This window comes from Cebus imitator, unplaced genomic scaffold (assembly GCF_001604975.1).
Source record: "Cebus imitator isolate Cc_AM_T3 unplaced genomic scaffold, Cebus_imitator-1.0 Scaffold93, whole genome shotgun sequence".
In the NCBI taxonomy this organism is placed as follows: domain Eukaryota; kingdom Metazoa; phylum Chordata; class Mammalia; order Primates; family Cebidae; genus Cebus; species Cebus imitator.
The window spans coordinates 4,584,401-4,598,922 of NW_016107408.1; the positions used below are offsets into that span (position 1 = coordinate 4,584,401).

Below are 14,522 nucleotides of genomic sequence, written 5' to 3' on the forward strand. Positions count from 1 at the left end.
GGGGTTTCACCATGTTGACCAGGATGGTCTCGATCTCTTGACCTTGTGATCCACCCGCCTCGGCCTCCCAAAGTGCTGGGATTACAGGCTTGAGCCACCGCGCCCGGCCTCATTTTGTCTTTTGACAAGAGAAAGGGACTTGCAGCAGGAGGGCCCATTTCCTCTCTGTCCCTAGATCTTCTGTGTATTCGGCAAGAGCTGGGGCCAGGCCCAGCGATCACCCTACCATGGTTGGGTGCAACCAAGTGGGACAACAATTTGTCCAGAAGCAAAAGTCTTTTCAGCTTCAATGTAAGCCATTCTGGGTCCCAGACCCACAGCTTCAGGCACTGTTCTTAGATGGCCTCACAGTCCCTGCCCCTGGGTGTGTTACTTCCTTCATATTATATGGCAGAAGAAATCTGTAGTGTAATTAACATTACCAATCAGTTGATCTCCAAGTGGGTCAGTTATCTGGCTGGGAATAATCTAATCACAGGAACTTAGTCTCTCCAACAGCAGAAGGGAAGTCAGAGAGATTCTAACCACAAGAAGAACTGAATACTGGCTTTAAAGACGGAGGAAGCGTTACACAGAAAGGACTTGTGAGCAGTTCCTAGGAGCTCAGCAAGAAACCAGGGACCTCAGTCCTGCAGCCACAAGGAAGTGGGTTCTGTCAATAACCGAAGAGAACCTGGAAGTCGATTCTTCCCTAGAGCCTCCGAGTGACAGCCCAGGCTGACCAGCACCTTGATTTTGGCTTCCTGACATCCTAAGCAGAGACCCGGTGAAGCCAGTGAAGCCTGCCCCAGACTTCTTTATTTCATTACTATTTTTCAAAATTATACTTTAAGTTCTGGGGTACATGTGCAGAACATGCGGGTTTGTTACACAGGTGTACACATGCCATGGTGGTTTGCTGCATCCATCCCCCTGTCATCTACATTAGGTATTTCTCCTAATGCTCTCCCTCCCCTATCCCCCAACCCCCTGCTATCCCTCCCCTTATCCCCCACCCCCCAACAGGCCCTGATGTGTGATGTTCCCCTCCCTGTGTCCATGTGTTATCATTGTTCAACACCCACTTATGAGTGAGAACATGCAGTGTTTGGTTTTCTGTTCTTGTGTTAATTTGCTGAGAATGACAGTTTCCAGCTTTATCCATGTCCCTGCAAAGGACGTGAACTCATCCTTTTTTATGGCTGCATAGTATTCCTTCTAACCTATAGAACCGTGAGCAAATAAATGGCTGCTAGATTTGTGGCAATTTGTTATGCAGAAATAATACCTAATGCAGGTGCCCACACAGTGAAGGTTCCCGGCCTCCGACGTTGTTCCCAGGGGAGGAGGCAGAGGAGGCATTTCTGATTTCCCACAGCCTTGAAATTGCAGCCTCACCCTGCACTCTGGCTGTGCCCCTCCTCCACAAAGAACCATCCACATCTTTGTTTGCACAGCTTCTGCCAGAGGCCCAAGTTTCTATGCTCAGACTGGGAAGTTTGGGCATGAACTTTGCACAGATAAACCAATTGCAGGGGAATCGCACAGCTTCTTACGCCTCATTATCCAGGTTTCTTAGTAGTTTTCTTCTCTGTTAATTGGCCCCTGTATTTCTGCCCAGTTCTGAGGCTGTTGGATCTTCCAATCCTTGGCAAAAGCAAAATCCTTTCTAGCAAGTTACTCAGGCAGGAATCCCCAATTAAAGACCCCGAGTGGCCAGGTGCAGTGGCTCATGCGAGTAATCCCAGCATTTTGGGATGCCAAGGCGGGTGGATAACTTGAGCCTAGGAGTTTGAGACCAACTGGACAACATAGGGAGACCCTGTCTCTACAAAATATTAAAAATAAATTAGCTGGGCTGATGGCATGCACCTGTAGTCCCAGCTCTTGGGAGGCTGAGGTAGAAGGATTGCTTGAGCCCAGGAAGCTGAGGTTACGTACACTACGATCGCACCAATGTATTCCAGCCTAGAGACAGAGCAAGACCCTGTTTCAAAAAAAGAAATAAAAAATTTAAAAAAATTATTTTAAAAGTTCAGGCACAGTGGCTCACACCTGTAATATCAGCACTCCAGGAGGCCAAGGCGGGCAGATTCCTGAAATTTCAGACCAGCCTGGGCAGCATAGTGAAACCTCATTCTACAAAAAAAATACAAAAAATTAGCTGGGTGTGGTGGCTCATGACTGTAATCCCAGCACTTTGGGAGGTCAAGGCAGGCGGATCACGAGGTCAGGAGTTCGAGACCAGCCTTGCCAATACGGTGAAAACCCATCTCTACTAAAAATACAAAAATTAGCCAGGCGTGGTGGTGCACACCTGTAATCACAGCTACTCGGGAGGCTGAGGCAGGAGAATAGCTTGACTCCAGGAGGCGGAGGTTGCAGTGAGCCAAGATTTCCCCACTGCACTCCAGCCTGGGTGACAGAGTAAGACTCTGTCTCAAAAAAAAAAAAAAAAAAAAAAAAAAAAAAACAAAAAAAAAAAAAAAAAAAAAAAAAAAAAAATTAGATGAGCTTGGTGGTGCACACCTACAGTCCCAGCTACTTGGGATGTTGAGGTGGGAGGATTGCTTGAGCCCAGGAAGCAAGGCCACAGTGTGCTGTGATCATGCCACTGCACTCCAACTCAGGTGACAGTGAGACCCTGCCTCAAAACAAAACAAAAACAAATTCAAAATGAGTTGCTCTCTCTCCCTGACCTGTGGCTTGATTTAGGACGGGTGGCACAGATGGTTAGCTGTCTACCAAAACCACTCCCCTTTCGTAGAGTTTCGCTAAGATCAGAGACTACATTTCCCAGCTGCCTTTGCAGCTGGATATCTCCACATGACAAATTCCGACCAATAGAATGTGAGCAGGAAAGATGTGCAGCCCCTCAGAGCCAAGGCAGTCAGAAGCAGGTGTGCTTCCTCCGTCATTTCCCTCCTGTTTGCCAGCTGGATATAGGTACCAACAAGACCCTGGGGAAGGGCAGAGCCCTGAGATGGAAAGAGCCTGGGTCCCTGAATCACCATGTGGAGGAAAGCCACTGGCCAATCAGGAACGCTCGTTCTTGGCCTGTTACGTGAGTAAGCAATACATTTGTAAGGTATCTGAGCTGTTACACATTAGAGGGTTTATTTGTGACTACTTTTTAGCCTGCCCTTCATAATACACATCACTCTTTGGCCCTCAGTGTAAATCATTACACAAGGTGCTGACTAAACTCCTGGGATGAAAACCTTCAAATATCCCTGTACCTTACTTTCCTTGGCTGGCTCCCGTCCCTGTCTTGGTTCACACTGCTTGCTCCAAAGTCTGGCTGATTCAGCTGGCCTGGGACATCATCCATCTGCTGTCAAAGAGTGCCTGGCTCACAGCAAAGAGCACATTTATTCCTCCAAAACATAGGGTTCTTTTTTTCAGCAAAGGTGGTGCAGCAATATATTTGGAGAAGCGGACTGCTCGTCAGCACATGCTCCTGGTTCCCTTGGGGCACAGTCAGGGAGCGCATGTCTTCAGCCCCAGCTCCCCTAGCAACAGCCTCCAGTGAGGGAGGGAAAGGGGGAGAAGGGCAATGGGGAGGGGGAGGAAAGCAGAAAGAGGTGACAATTCTCTCAGAAAGCAATTAAGCATTCCGTGGTGGCCCCAGGGACAACCTCAACTGTTTGTGCTTTTCCCCCAGAGAGGTTGAAGAGCTGGAAGGAGAGCATCCCTAGCTACAGTTCTTGAAAACTCTGCTTGGTAATGTGGCATTGAGAGACTCTGAGAAGCTGGCTTCAGGAAGGGGCCCCACCCTGCCTGCACGCCACCCAGATGCCACCTGCTGCAACCGCATCGGTCTCTGATCCTAGCTGGGGTAAAAATCAGCAGTGGCTCATTTTCCCTCTTACACAGCAGCATGGGGCACCTGGATGGAACTGAAATGGAGCCCCAGATACAGCAAATCTCTCTCCCTGTCCACTTCTGAAGTCTAGCGCTGGATTGCCGGCCCCAACAGAGCAGGGAGGAGTGCCTGAACTGTGGTTGGTGGTTGAGCCTAGAACAGGCCCCAGGGTCTCCACGGAAGCTCACAGAGGGGAAAGCCCAGCTCCCAGGAGTCAGAGGCCCTGGAGCTTAGAAAATTACAAGTCCCCATTCTTCGAGGAGCTCCAGGATGACTCTGCCTCAGCAATTTCCAGAGCAAATTTGCTTTTTGTTTGAGTCAGGAAATAACAGGCTGCAGACTCCCCAGGGGCCCAGGAATGCAGCCACCAGCTTCTCCTGGCTTCTCTCGTCCTTCCGTCCTTCAGTGAGCAAGACACACAGAGCGGCCCTGAGCTTAAATTACAACCACCTGACCAGAGCTCCCTCGCAGAGGCCCAGACCCTGTTCAGAGAGGGTCCCTGTGGAGAGAGGGGCTTCTCCAGGCCTCTGGCTGGCCTCATGCGTGGCCTGGATTCTCCATGCACAGGCCAAAGGCTGTCTCTACTTCCCACCCTCGGCAGCTCTTAGCACACACCCTGAAGTGATGATGGGCCCTGGAGCCAGGGCGGAAGCTGCACAGTTCGTCTCACGTGATTCCATGAGAGCTGTTCCCAAGTGTCCCATCCCCCGGCGGTGGCTCACCACCCTCTCTGCCTAAAGTCCTCTCAACGACTTTGATCTCTTCTCTCCACTCGGCCTCATTCCTCTCATTCTGTCACCTAGAGCTTAGGACTTTGCTCATTGATTTCTTCCAAATCCTTCTAGTCTAGCTGGGTCCTTTCATGCCTAGTTTACAAACATGCCTGGCCTGATCCCTATCTGCAAGCCCCTATCCCTCCCAGGGGGCCCAGGAAGGCTGGGTTTGACAGGTGCAACGCACAGGTGCAGGGCGCCCACAGGGAGTTCGGGAGGCCAAGGTCTTCCCAGGACTGGCAGCTTAGATGGCCCAGGCAGAAATAACCTGAGCCTGCTGCCCTTTCCTTCCTGGGAGTGACTCAGCGAGAAGCCGGAAGATAGAAACCCAAATCTAGTCCTGGATCTTGCAGAGCCAGTCACAGGCAAGGCCACAGCCTTAGAGCTGTGTACAAGGAGGACCTGGAGCCAGCCACAGGGCTGGACGCTGAAAAGATGCTCAGTCTCACTTAGCACACGACAAGTGCAAATGAAAACTATACCCAGACCCCATTTTCCACAGAGCAGACTGGCAGAGATGCAAGCTTTGAGGGCTTGGCAAGAAGGGAGGCCACTCTCTTACTTTGCTAGTGGCTGTAAAATGATACCACCTCCTCGGAGGGCAAGGATCAATCTGAATGCACAGATTCTTTGACCCAGCGGTTCTGCTTGTAGAAATGGAACACCAGCTATGCGTGCACATTTGTGACATGACCCAGGCGGCGTTGTTTGTAATAATGACAAAGGATTTGGAGGCACCCACATAGGCGGCTGGTTCCACACTTGCCGTGTGCCCGTGTGATGGGTCACAGGAGGCGGAACAAAGACTTGGAAGCATTGATGGACGAATATGGAACCGTGTTCTAGATACACTGGAAAGGGGAAAAACAAAACAAGAGGAATCAAGGAGCAGAACAGGCTGTGGGACTGGCTGGCTTCAATTCTCAATGAATGGACGAAATGGCACACTCCCATCTGGGTTAAAGAGGTAACAGAAGGCCGGGTGCCGTGGCTCACACCTGTAATCCCAGCACTTCGGGAGGCCAAGGCGGGTGGATCACCTGAGGTCAGGAGTTCAAGACCAGCCTGACCAACATGGAGAAACCCCGTCTCTACTAAAAATACAAAGTTAGCCAGGTGTGGTGGCACGCACCTGTAATCCCAGCTACTCGGGAGGCTGAGGCAGGAGAATTGCTTGAACCCAGGAGGTGGAGGTTGCGGTGAGCTGAGATTGCGCCATTGCATTCCAGCCTGGGCAACAAGAGCGAAACTCCATCTCAAAAAATAAAAAGAGGGTAACAGAAACAACACATCTGCCTGTCTAACACGTACACTAAGGAATATCTCTGGATGGATACCCCGAAAGTGGTTTCATTGGCTATACAGAGGCAAGCATATACCTTTTTGTAACTTAAACATAGAATATGTTAGCTGGGCCTGGGCTCTCTAGCCCAGCTTGGCCGGGTATGGTGGCTCATGCCTGTAATCCAAGCACTTTGGAGGCCAAGGCAGGCAGATCACCTGAGGTTGGGAGTTCAAGACCAGCCTGACCAACATGGTGAAACCCCGTCTTTAAAAAAATAATAATAATAATAAAATTTTTAAACAAAACAGCAACAACAAAAAACAAGGCATAGGCTTATCATGACCCAATTTTACTTTTTGTTCTAGGTAGGATTTTGAAAGAGTTCTAGGTAGGACCTTTGGGTAGGTTCCAAGGAAGGGAGAAATGCTGATTTTATAGAAAACTAAAAAAAAAAAAAAAAAAAAACAGCCATTCGCTTCTTGGAACAGATTGTCTTTTGCCTAAAGAATATGAAGTGTGCAGATTTGCTTCCTTTTGTCCCTATGGAGTTGCTCTTTACATTTTGTTCTCCACTGGTTTCCAAGGACAAATTATATCAACTTTTTTTTTATAGCAAAATGGGAAGAATACTTCTGACTCATCCTGGAAGGTATTGCTTTTCCTTTTGAAACATGTTTTTCATCAGGTCAAATAACTTCACTGAAACTGCACATACAATTTCTCCTAAAGGTGGAGTGGGAGTTCGTCTTGTCTTGTTCTGGGATTGTCAGACCTGAACACACTGCCCTCCAATTCTCTGGTTTCTAGAATAGACGAGGCTGTCACTCAACACCAAAGCTAAGAGCAGGATTGAAGTGAATGGGAATCACTAAAGGAGCCCTGCTGGCCTTCTTCCTGGGACTGGGGAGCCAGCTGTCCTCTGCCCCTGCACTCCCAGCTCCCCGGTCCTGCGCCTGGGAAGACTGCCCTGCTCCAGCCCTCCCTGTAACCCTGGGAGGCCTGGAGAACAGAGGCCTCTAGAGATGGTCGCCATCTTGTTTAATACCTGAAATGAGGCCTCCGAGTTTTCTGCTTGCGCAACAAGATGATCTGCTTGGGGAAGAGAAGTCATGGGCCACTCATGGGGGCAGCTGGTCCCAGGGGAAAGAGAACGGGCGGGGCCAGGGATGTAGGAGCTCCTTCTGACTCTGTTGCTGGCTCGATGCTCCACTGGGACAAAGAAGGACTTCCTCAAGCCCCTTGTGCTCACCTGTAAACTGACAACTATGCGATCGGACCTGCTCATCTCTTGGAATTGTTGCAAGTCTCAAACGATCAAGCAAGTTTTCCAGAAAACATCTGGAAACAGGCAGCCCAAACTGTTGAGAGTGGTTTCTTTAGGGAATAGGATGTGGGAGTGAGTAGAGAGAACCGTGGCTCCTTCTGCTCTCATCTTCCATTAATTCTGGTCTTGTTTCAAACGTTTCTAACAAATACAGATTCCTTTTGTGATTTAAAAAGTTTGTAGGCCAGGCTTGGTGGCTCACACTTGTAATCCTAGCACTTTGAGAGGCCAAGGCAGGAGGATTGTTTGAGACTAGGAGTTTGAGATCAGCCTGGGCAATATACCGGACCCCGTCTCTAATTTTAGTAAGAAAAAACGGGGGCTGGGCACGGTGGCTCACACCTGAATTCCTAGCACTTTGGGAGGCCGAGGCGGGTGGATCACCTGAGGTCAGGAGTTCGAGACCAGCCTGACAAACATGGTAAAACACTGTCTCTACTAAAAATACAAATATTAGCCGGGCGTGGTGGCAGGTGCCTGTAATCTCAGCTACTCAGGAGGCTGAGGCAGTAGAATTGCTTGAACCCAGGAGGCGGAGGTTGCGGTGAGCCAAACTGTGCCACTGCACTCCAGCCTGGGTGACAGAGCAAGACTCTGTCTCAAAAAAAATAATTTTAAAAAAAAGGCCAGCACAGTCGGTAATACTTGTAATTCCAACACTTTGGGAAGCCAAGGTGAGAAGATCCCTTGAGCCCAGTAATCTGAGACCAGCCTGGGCAACAGAGTGGAACCCCATATCTATAAGTAATTTAAAAAATTAGCTGGGCATGGTGGGACACACCTACAGTCCCAGCTACTCGGGAAGCTGAAGTGGGAGGAATGCCTGAGTTCAGGAGGTCAAGACTGTAGTGAGCCTGGGCAGCAGAGCAAGACCCTGTCTCCAAAAAAAAAAAAAAAAGTTTGTAAATGTTCACAGCCATCATGTATGCTAATGTAATCACGTGTTTTGTGTCTTCCAAAGTCTCCAGCCCTGCTAAAGTGCCAGCTGCCCTTCTTAGCCTGTGTTGTCCGTTGCTTAGCCCAGAGTCACACCCGTCGGCTTCATAGCATGGCAGGGTGAGCCCGTGGATATTTGAAACCTGAGGGTGTTGATGAACAGCTAGGATGGGGACCTGGGTTGAGGTCCCCTCCATGGCTGTCCGTTGACCGTGAACCTAGCTCCTGCCTTCTCCCGCCAAGCCTCCCAGGCATGGGGCATGTGTTTCTCCCTGGCTATCTGGCCAGCCCAGCCTGCAGGCAGGCACTGTGGTGCCAGAGAGACGGCTGCTGCTGAACAGAATAGAGTCAGCACAAAACACATTAAAAAAATCAATCGCTGGGGCAGCAACCCACCAGAGTAAGAGGCTTGGGCACAGAGGCCATCCTCCCGAGGAGCTGGTACCGCTGGGGGCTCAGGGCATGCCAATGGCTCAGTGGCGCAGTGGCCAGCCTGGCCGGCAGTACTCCAGGCACAAAGGCACAGCCAGGGACTGGCACAGCTTCCCCGGGCAGCGAGCAGGCATGGGGTCGTGTGTCCCTATACGGGCTTAGTTGCTGTTTAGAAGCCCCTCGCAGGTGGAATGCGTGTTCTCATCTCTCCATGTGCCTGAGATCTGTCCAGGGCAGGCCTTCCCTTCCCCAGAGCCCCTCCCATATCTGAGAGAATGGCTGGGGAGAATCCAGGGTACCTCAGGAGCAAGAAAAGTCACCCAAGAAAGAGACGACCGCTGTTCCTAATGGGGCAGTCCTGACTGTCACTCTGACCAATGACAGGAGGGTAGAACCCTGAGGACCTCTCTCTGTGGAGTGGGGAGAGAGGGCAGGGAAGCCAGGGAGCCCAGCCTCTCCAGCTACCCACACCAAACAGGTGGCATTCACAGAGGAGCGTGTTAGGGGCTCACTCAGGAATTCACCTCCTGCCCCAGGATCTGCAGACATTTCTGGGTATGATGGGGGCAGGATTCCTTGTGTGCTGAAAACAAGTTCTGTCCTGACCTCCTGCCACTGCCTGGACCTGCAGGGGAGGGGCACCAGTTGTCCTGGGCTGGTGGCTGTCCAAAGCCTGAGGGGGGCTGCAGCTGCTCAGTGAGCAGGGTGGCCCCTGAGAAGGGGTGAGGAGGACCCAGTCCTGACTCAGCACCACTCAGAACCCCCCACCCTGCTTCCCTCCTTAAGAAGTCCAGCGCGCAGGGTTGGGACACAGACACCAATTCCCCATCCAACAAACCGTCTCTGATTGGAAACACAAATCTCTCCCCTCCTCTGTCAGGAGCCCAGGCGGAAACCATCTCATGCAGAGACCATACTGAGGCCCCACCACCTCCCCAATTCAGGGCTCAGCAAACTTTTTCTGTAAAGAGCCAAATAGCAAACATTTTCAACTTCGTTCACGACCACATGGCCTCTAGCACTATCCAACCAGTACAGCATGGCTCAAGCGATCCTCCTGCCTCAGCCTCCCCGGGAGCTGCAATTACAGGCACGTGCCTCCACATCTGGCTAAGTTTTGTATTTTTAGTAGAGACAGGGTTTCACCAGGTTGGCCAGGCTGGTCTCAAACTCCTGACCTCAGGTGATCTGTCCGCCTCAGCCTTCCAAATTGCTGGGATGAGCACTCGTACAGGCGTGAGTCACGGCGCCCGACATTTATGTGTGAGCCTTGCAGGGTGGTTCCCAATGTCCCTGGTTCCCACCCACTCTGAGGTCCCCAACGATGCTGGTAGAATGAGAGAATAGATGGAGAAGGCGACAAAGAAAGGGAGAAATCAGCTGTCGGGGCAGGGAGTAGCTCAGAAAGCCAGGAGCAGTGCCAGTTTAAGGGAAGCCGCTACAAGGTGGCAGGAGGAGGGGAGAGGCCAGAAAACACACAGGAGAGGCGAGGCTGGCTGCCATGGCGCTGGCTCCACCAGGCTTGAGAAATGCAAACAGACGGGGCTGTGGCCGGTTCTTTATCCAAGAGATAGCCAGTCCAGTGAAAGGCTTGTGTGGCCAGCTTTGGCACCTGTGCCTGCACAGCTGTCTGGTGGACAATCAGAAGCCGCCCCCTTGTCGTCACCCAACTGCCTGGTCAGAGCTGTGGTCAGGATGTGGGAGGGAGCCCAGGCTGGACGGTGGCCAGGGACAGGCCTCTGGATCTTGGCCCTGACATTGGTGCCCCAGAGCTCTAATTCCCATTGCACCAGTCAACCCAGCAGCACCTGGACAGCTGGGGGTGGGGTGGGTAAGGCTGCTCAGCGGCTTTTCTTTTCAGGGCCTCTGCTGCTCCCCACACTCTCCAGCCAAAGCCAGGACTCCCACATTGTCACAGTGACAAATCTTCTAAGCCGGGCAGATGGATAGGCTTAGGAGTGGAACTGGCCCTCATTCTGGGTGGCAGCTTATCTCCAAAGGGAGTGGGCGTCACTTCCTTCCCTCCCTGTCACTGCCCCACTGATGGGTGGAGTCTCTTTCTCCACGACCCCATTGAATGTGGGGTGTTTTGACCAAAAGAATATGGTGGTGTCAGCTTGTGACTCTGTGCCAAATGCACCTAGAGCTCTGTAGAGAACTGGCAATGTGTACCTGCTCTTGAAGCCAGGAGCTTACATTTAAGAAGCCTGGGGCAGCCGGGCGTGGTGGCTCACACCTGTAATCCCAGCACTTTGGGAGGCCGAGATGGGTGGATCATGAGGTCAGGAGTTCAAGACCAGCCTGGCCAACATGGTGAAACCCTGTCTCTACTAAAAATACAAAAATTAGCCAAGCATGGTGGTGGGTGCCTGTGAGCTTAGCTACTCGGGAGGCTGAGGCAGAGAACTGCTTGAACCCAGGAGGTGGAGGTTGCAGTGAGCCGAGATCACGCCACTATACCAGCCTGGGCAACAGAGCGAGACTCCATCTCAAAAAAAAAAAAAAAGAAGCCTGGGGCTGGATGGCAGTGGCCTGTATTTTGGGAGGCTGAGGGAGGAGGATCATTTGAGTCGAGGAGTTGGAGACTAGTCTGGGTAACAATGACTCCTCATCTCTACAAAAAATAAGCAAAATTAGCTGGGTGTAGTGGTACACACCTGTGGTCCCAGCTACTCGGGAAGCTCAGATGGGAGGATTGCTTAGGCCTGGGAGGAGGCTGCAGTGAGCTGACATTACGCTAGTGCTGCAGTGCAACAAGGCAAGACCCTTTCTCCAAAAAGCAGCAGCCCAGGCCGCACTGCTGGAGAGGCCATATGGAGGGTTCCTGAGTCGCCACCTTGGACATCCAGCCCAGTTGAGCCTTCAGATGACCACAGCCCCAGCTGCTCTCTGCCCGCAACTACACAGAGATCCCTGAGGAAGAACTGGCCAGTGGAACCCCATCAACCCACACAACCGTGAGCGAGAAAACGAAATTGTTGGTTAAGCCACTAAGCTTGGGGTAGTGTGTTCACATAGCCGTCCCCTTTCCCATCCTCATTCACTGGCTATTTGGGGGCCACACGGACCACAGCCCCTCATTCATGATTTGACCCAGTGGTGTCCCTGGTGACTAGCCGGGTGACAGGGTAGAGTTGCTGGGCAGCGTTCCTTCTGGGGTTGATAGGAAACCTCTACATTAAAATCCACAACTATTTATAAAACAGCTGGATGTTTGCAGCACTCAGAGGAGTGAAAGAGCACACAACAGCTTTTATTTGAAGAGCAGTAACGAGTGTTCCAAGCACTCTAACATATTTCATCACGTGTCACCCATGACAACCATGAAAGGCAGCGGGACAGGCATCCTGCCTTTTGTGATTGAGCAGAAAGCGACATTTAGGCCACACGAATAGAAACGGGAGAGCCAGGTCTGGAAGCCGGGTTGTCTGGCCAGGGGTCCGCGGGCCTGCTCTCACTGCACCCCTGTTGCCTTCAAACCGTCTGGAGAGCAGTTTTTTTTTCATTTATTATTTATTTATTTACTTATTTATTTTTCTGAGATGGAATCTTGCTCTGTCGCCCAGGCTGGGCAATCTTGGCTCACTGTAACCTCTGCCTCCCAGGTTCAAGCAATTCTCCTGTCTCAGCCTCCTGAGTAACTGAGATTACAGGCAGGTGCGCCACCACGCCTGGCTATTTTTTTTTTTTTTTGAGTCGGAGTTTCGCTCTTGTTACCCAGGCTGGAGTGCAATGGCATGATCTCGGCTCACCGCAACCTCCGCCTCCTGGGTTCAGGCAATTCTCCTGCCTCAGCCTCCTGAGTAGCTGGGATTATAGGCACGTGCCACCATGCCCAGCTAATTTTTTGTATTTTTAGTAGAGACGGGGTTTCACCATTTTGACCAGGATGGTCTGGATCTCTCGACCTCGTGATCCACCCGCCTCGGCCTCCCAAAGTGCTGGGATTACAGGCGTGAGCCACCACGCCCGGCCGCCTGGCTATTTTTTTTTTTGTAATTTTAGTAGAGGCAAGGTTTCTCCATGTTGGCCAAGCTGGTCACAAACTCCTGACCTCAGGTGATCTATCCACCTGGGCCTCCCAAAGTGTTGGGATTACAGGCATAAGCCACCACACCCAGCCTATTTATTTATTTTGAGACAAGTTCTCACTCTGTTGCCCAGGCTGGAGTGGAGTGGTGTGATCTCAGTTCACTGCAACCTCCGCCTCCCAGGTTCAAGTGATTCTCCTGCCTCAGCCTCCTAAGTAGCTGGGATTACAGGTTCACACCTCCATGCCCAGCTAATTTTTTGTATTTTTAGTAGAGACAGGGTTTCACCGTGTTGGCCAGGCTGGTCTCGAAATCCTAGCCTCAAGCGATCCACCCGCCTCAGGCTCCCAAAGTTCTGGGATTACAGGCATGAGCTACCACACCTGACCTTATTTAATTTTTAGAGAATGGGGTGTGGCTATATTGCTCAGGCAAGTCTCAAACTCCTGGGCTCAAGCTATCCTCCTGCCTCTGCCTCCCTAAGAGCTGGGATTATAGGCGTGAGCCACCGCACCCCAGCTGGAGAGCAGTTTTCGACTCAGGCCCCCTTCCCCAGGCTGGAGGAAGGACAGGCAGTAGCCATGAGCCCCAGAGTCAGCTTCCTATATCCAACTGTGGCTCTGCCCTTAGTTGGGATAACTTGGCAGCTAGTTACTGAAGCTGTGAAGGGAGATGCTGTTTCTCCGGCTGTTAACGGAGATGCACTAGTGGAGACAGCTCTACTGCTGAGACCTGGTGAAAACCCTGGGGCAGGACGGGCTTTGGAGGCTGCCTCAGCTGAGAGATCACAGCAGAAGTGACCCTCTGTGATGCCGAAAGCTAGATCAAAGAATGCATGCTGTCTGCCTTGCTCTCCAGGAAGCAGTCGGACTTCCCTAAGGCTGCCACGCACTGATGAAACCCTAACTAGCCACAGGTAAAGGCCCTGAAGCCACATGAAGGAAGGAGGGGACACAGGTGCCTGCCAGTCCCCCACTACCTCAGCCCCATGCTGTCACAGCAGCGTGCACTGCCTGACTGCATCTGTCTGAAAGACCCAGAGCTAGAACCTGGTCTCGATAAAAAACAAAATTAGCTGGGCCTGGTGGTGCATGCCTGTAGTCCCAGCTACTCGGGAGGCTGAGATGGAAGGATCACTTAGGCCTGGGAGGAGGCTGCAGGGAGCTAACATCATGCCCAGCCGGGTCCTGCCTGGACTCCTAGCCCAAAGAAACCATGGGAGGTAGTAAGATGGTTGTTGTTGTTTGAAGCCACTAAGTTTGGATGTTATTTGTTCCATGGCGATGTGACATAACGGGAACAGGGTGGCTGGGGTGGGTAGAGTGGATTGAAAGGTGTCCCATATGCTCCCCTAAAAGAAAAAAAAGAAAGAAAAAGATGTTCACCTGGAACCTCTGAAAGTGACCGTGGTTGGAATGAGTGTCTTCACAGATGTAATTAAAATGTGGATCTTGACATCCAGATCATTTTGCTTTAGGTCCTAAATTCAGTGACCAGTGTTCTTATGAGACAGGAAAGGAGAAGACACAGGGAGACACGGATGTGGGAGACACGGAGATGAAGTCCACGTGAGCGCAGAGGCAGAGACTCAAGTGATATGGCCATAAGCCAAGGAACACCTGGAGCCCCCAGCAGCTGGAGGGGGCAAGGAGGGAAGAGCAGCCTGGTGGACACCTTAATTTCAGACTTCTGGCCCCCAGAACCGTGAGAGAATGAAGTTTCTGTTGTTTTAAGCCACTACATTCATGGAAATTTGGGTTTTTGTTTGTTTGTTTTGAGACTAGATCTCACTCGATTGCCCAGGCTGGAGTGCAGTGGCATGATCTGGGCTCACTGCAACCTCCACCTCTTGGGTTCAAGCGATTCTCCTGCCTCAGCCTCCTGAGTAGCTGGAATT

General features: G+C 51.4%; 1 long non-coding RNA gene across 6 annotated transcripts in view; it reads right to left on the reverse strand.

Annotated features, from left to right (window-relative positions):
- Positions 1-14,522, reverse strand: part of LOC108309366 — a 44,500-nt gene that overhangs the window by 4,502 nt on the left and 25,476 nt on the right. For 2 of the 6 annotated variants that reach the window (XR_001827306.2, XR_001827305.2), the window contains exons 1-2: positions 5,750-5,762; positions 5,360-5,468 (exon numbers count right to left, since the gene is read on the reverse strand). The exons of 1 other annotated variant lie outside the window; for it this stretch is intronic. This is a non-coding gene — a long non-coding RNA (uncharacterized LOC108309366). Of the gene's footprint in view, positions 1-1,851; positions 1,866-3,218; positions 5,333-5,359; positions 5,469-5,749; positions 5,763-14,522 lie in introns of those variants that run through there. 3 more of the 6 variants (XR_005201425.1, XR_005201424.1, XR_005201427.1) reach the window with 2 other exon arrangements.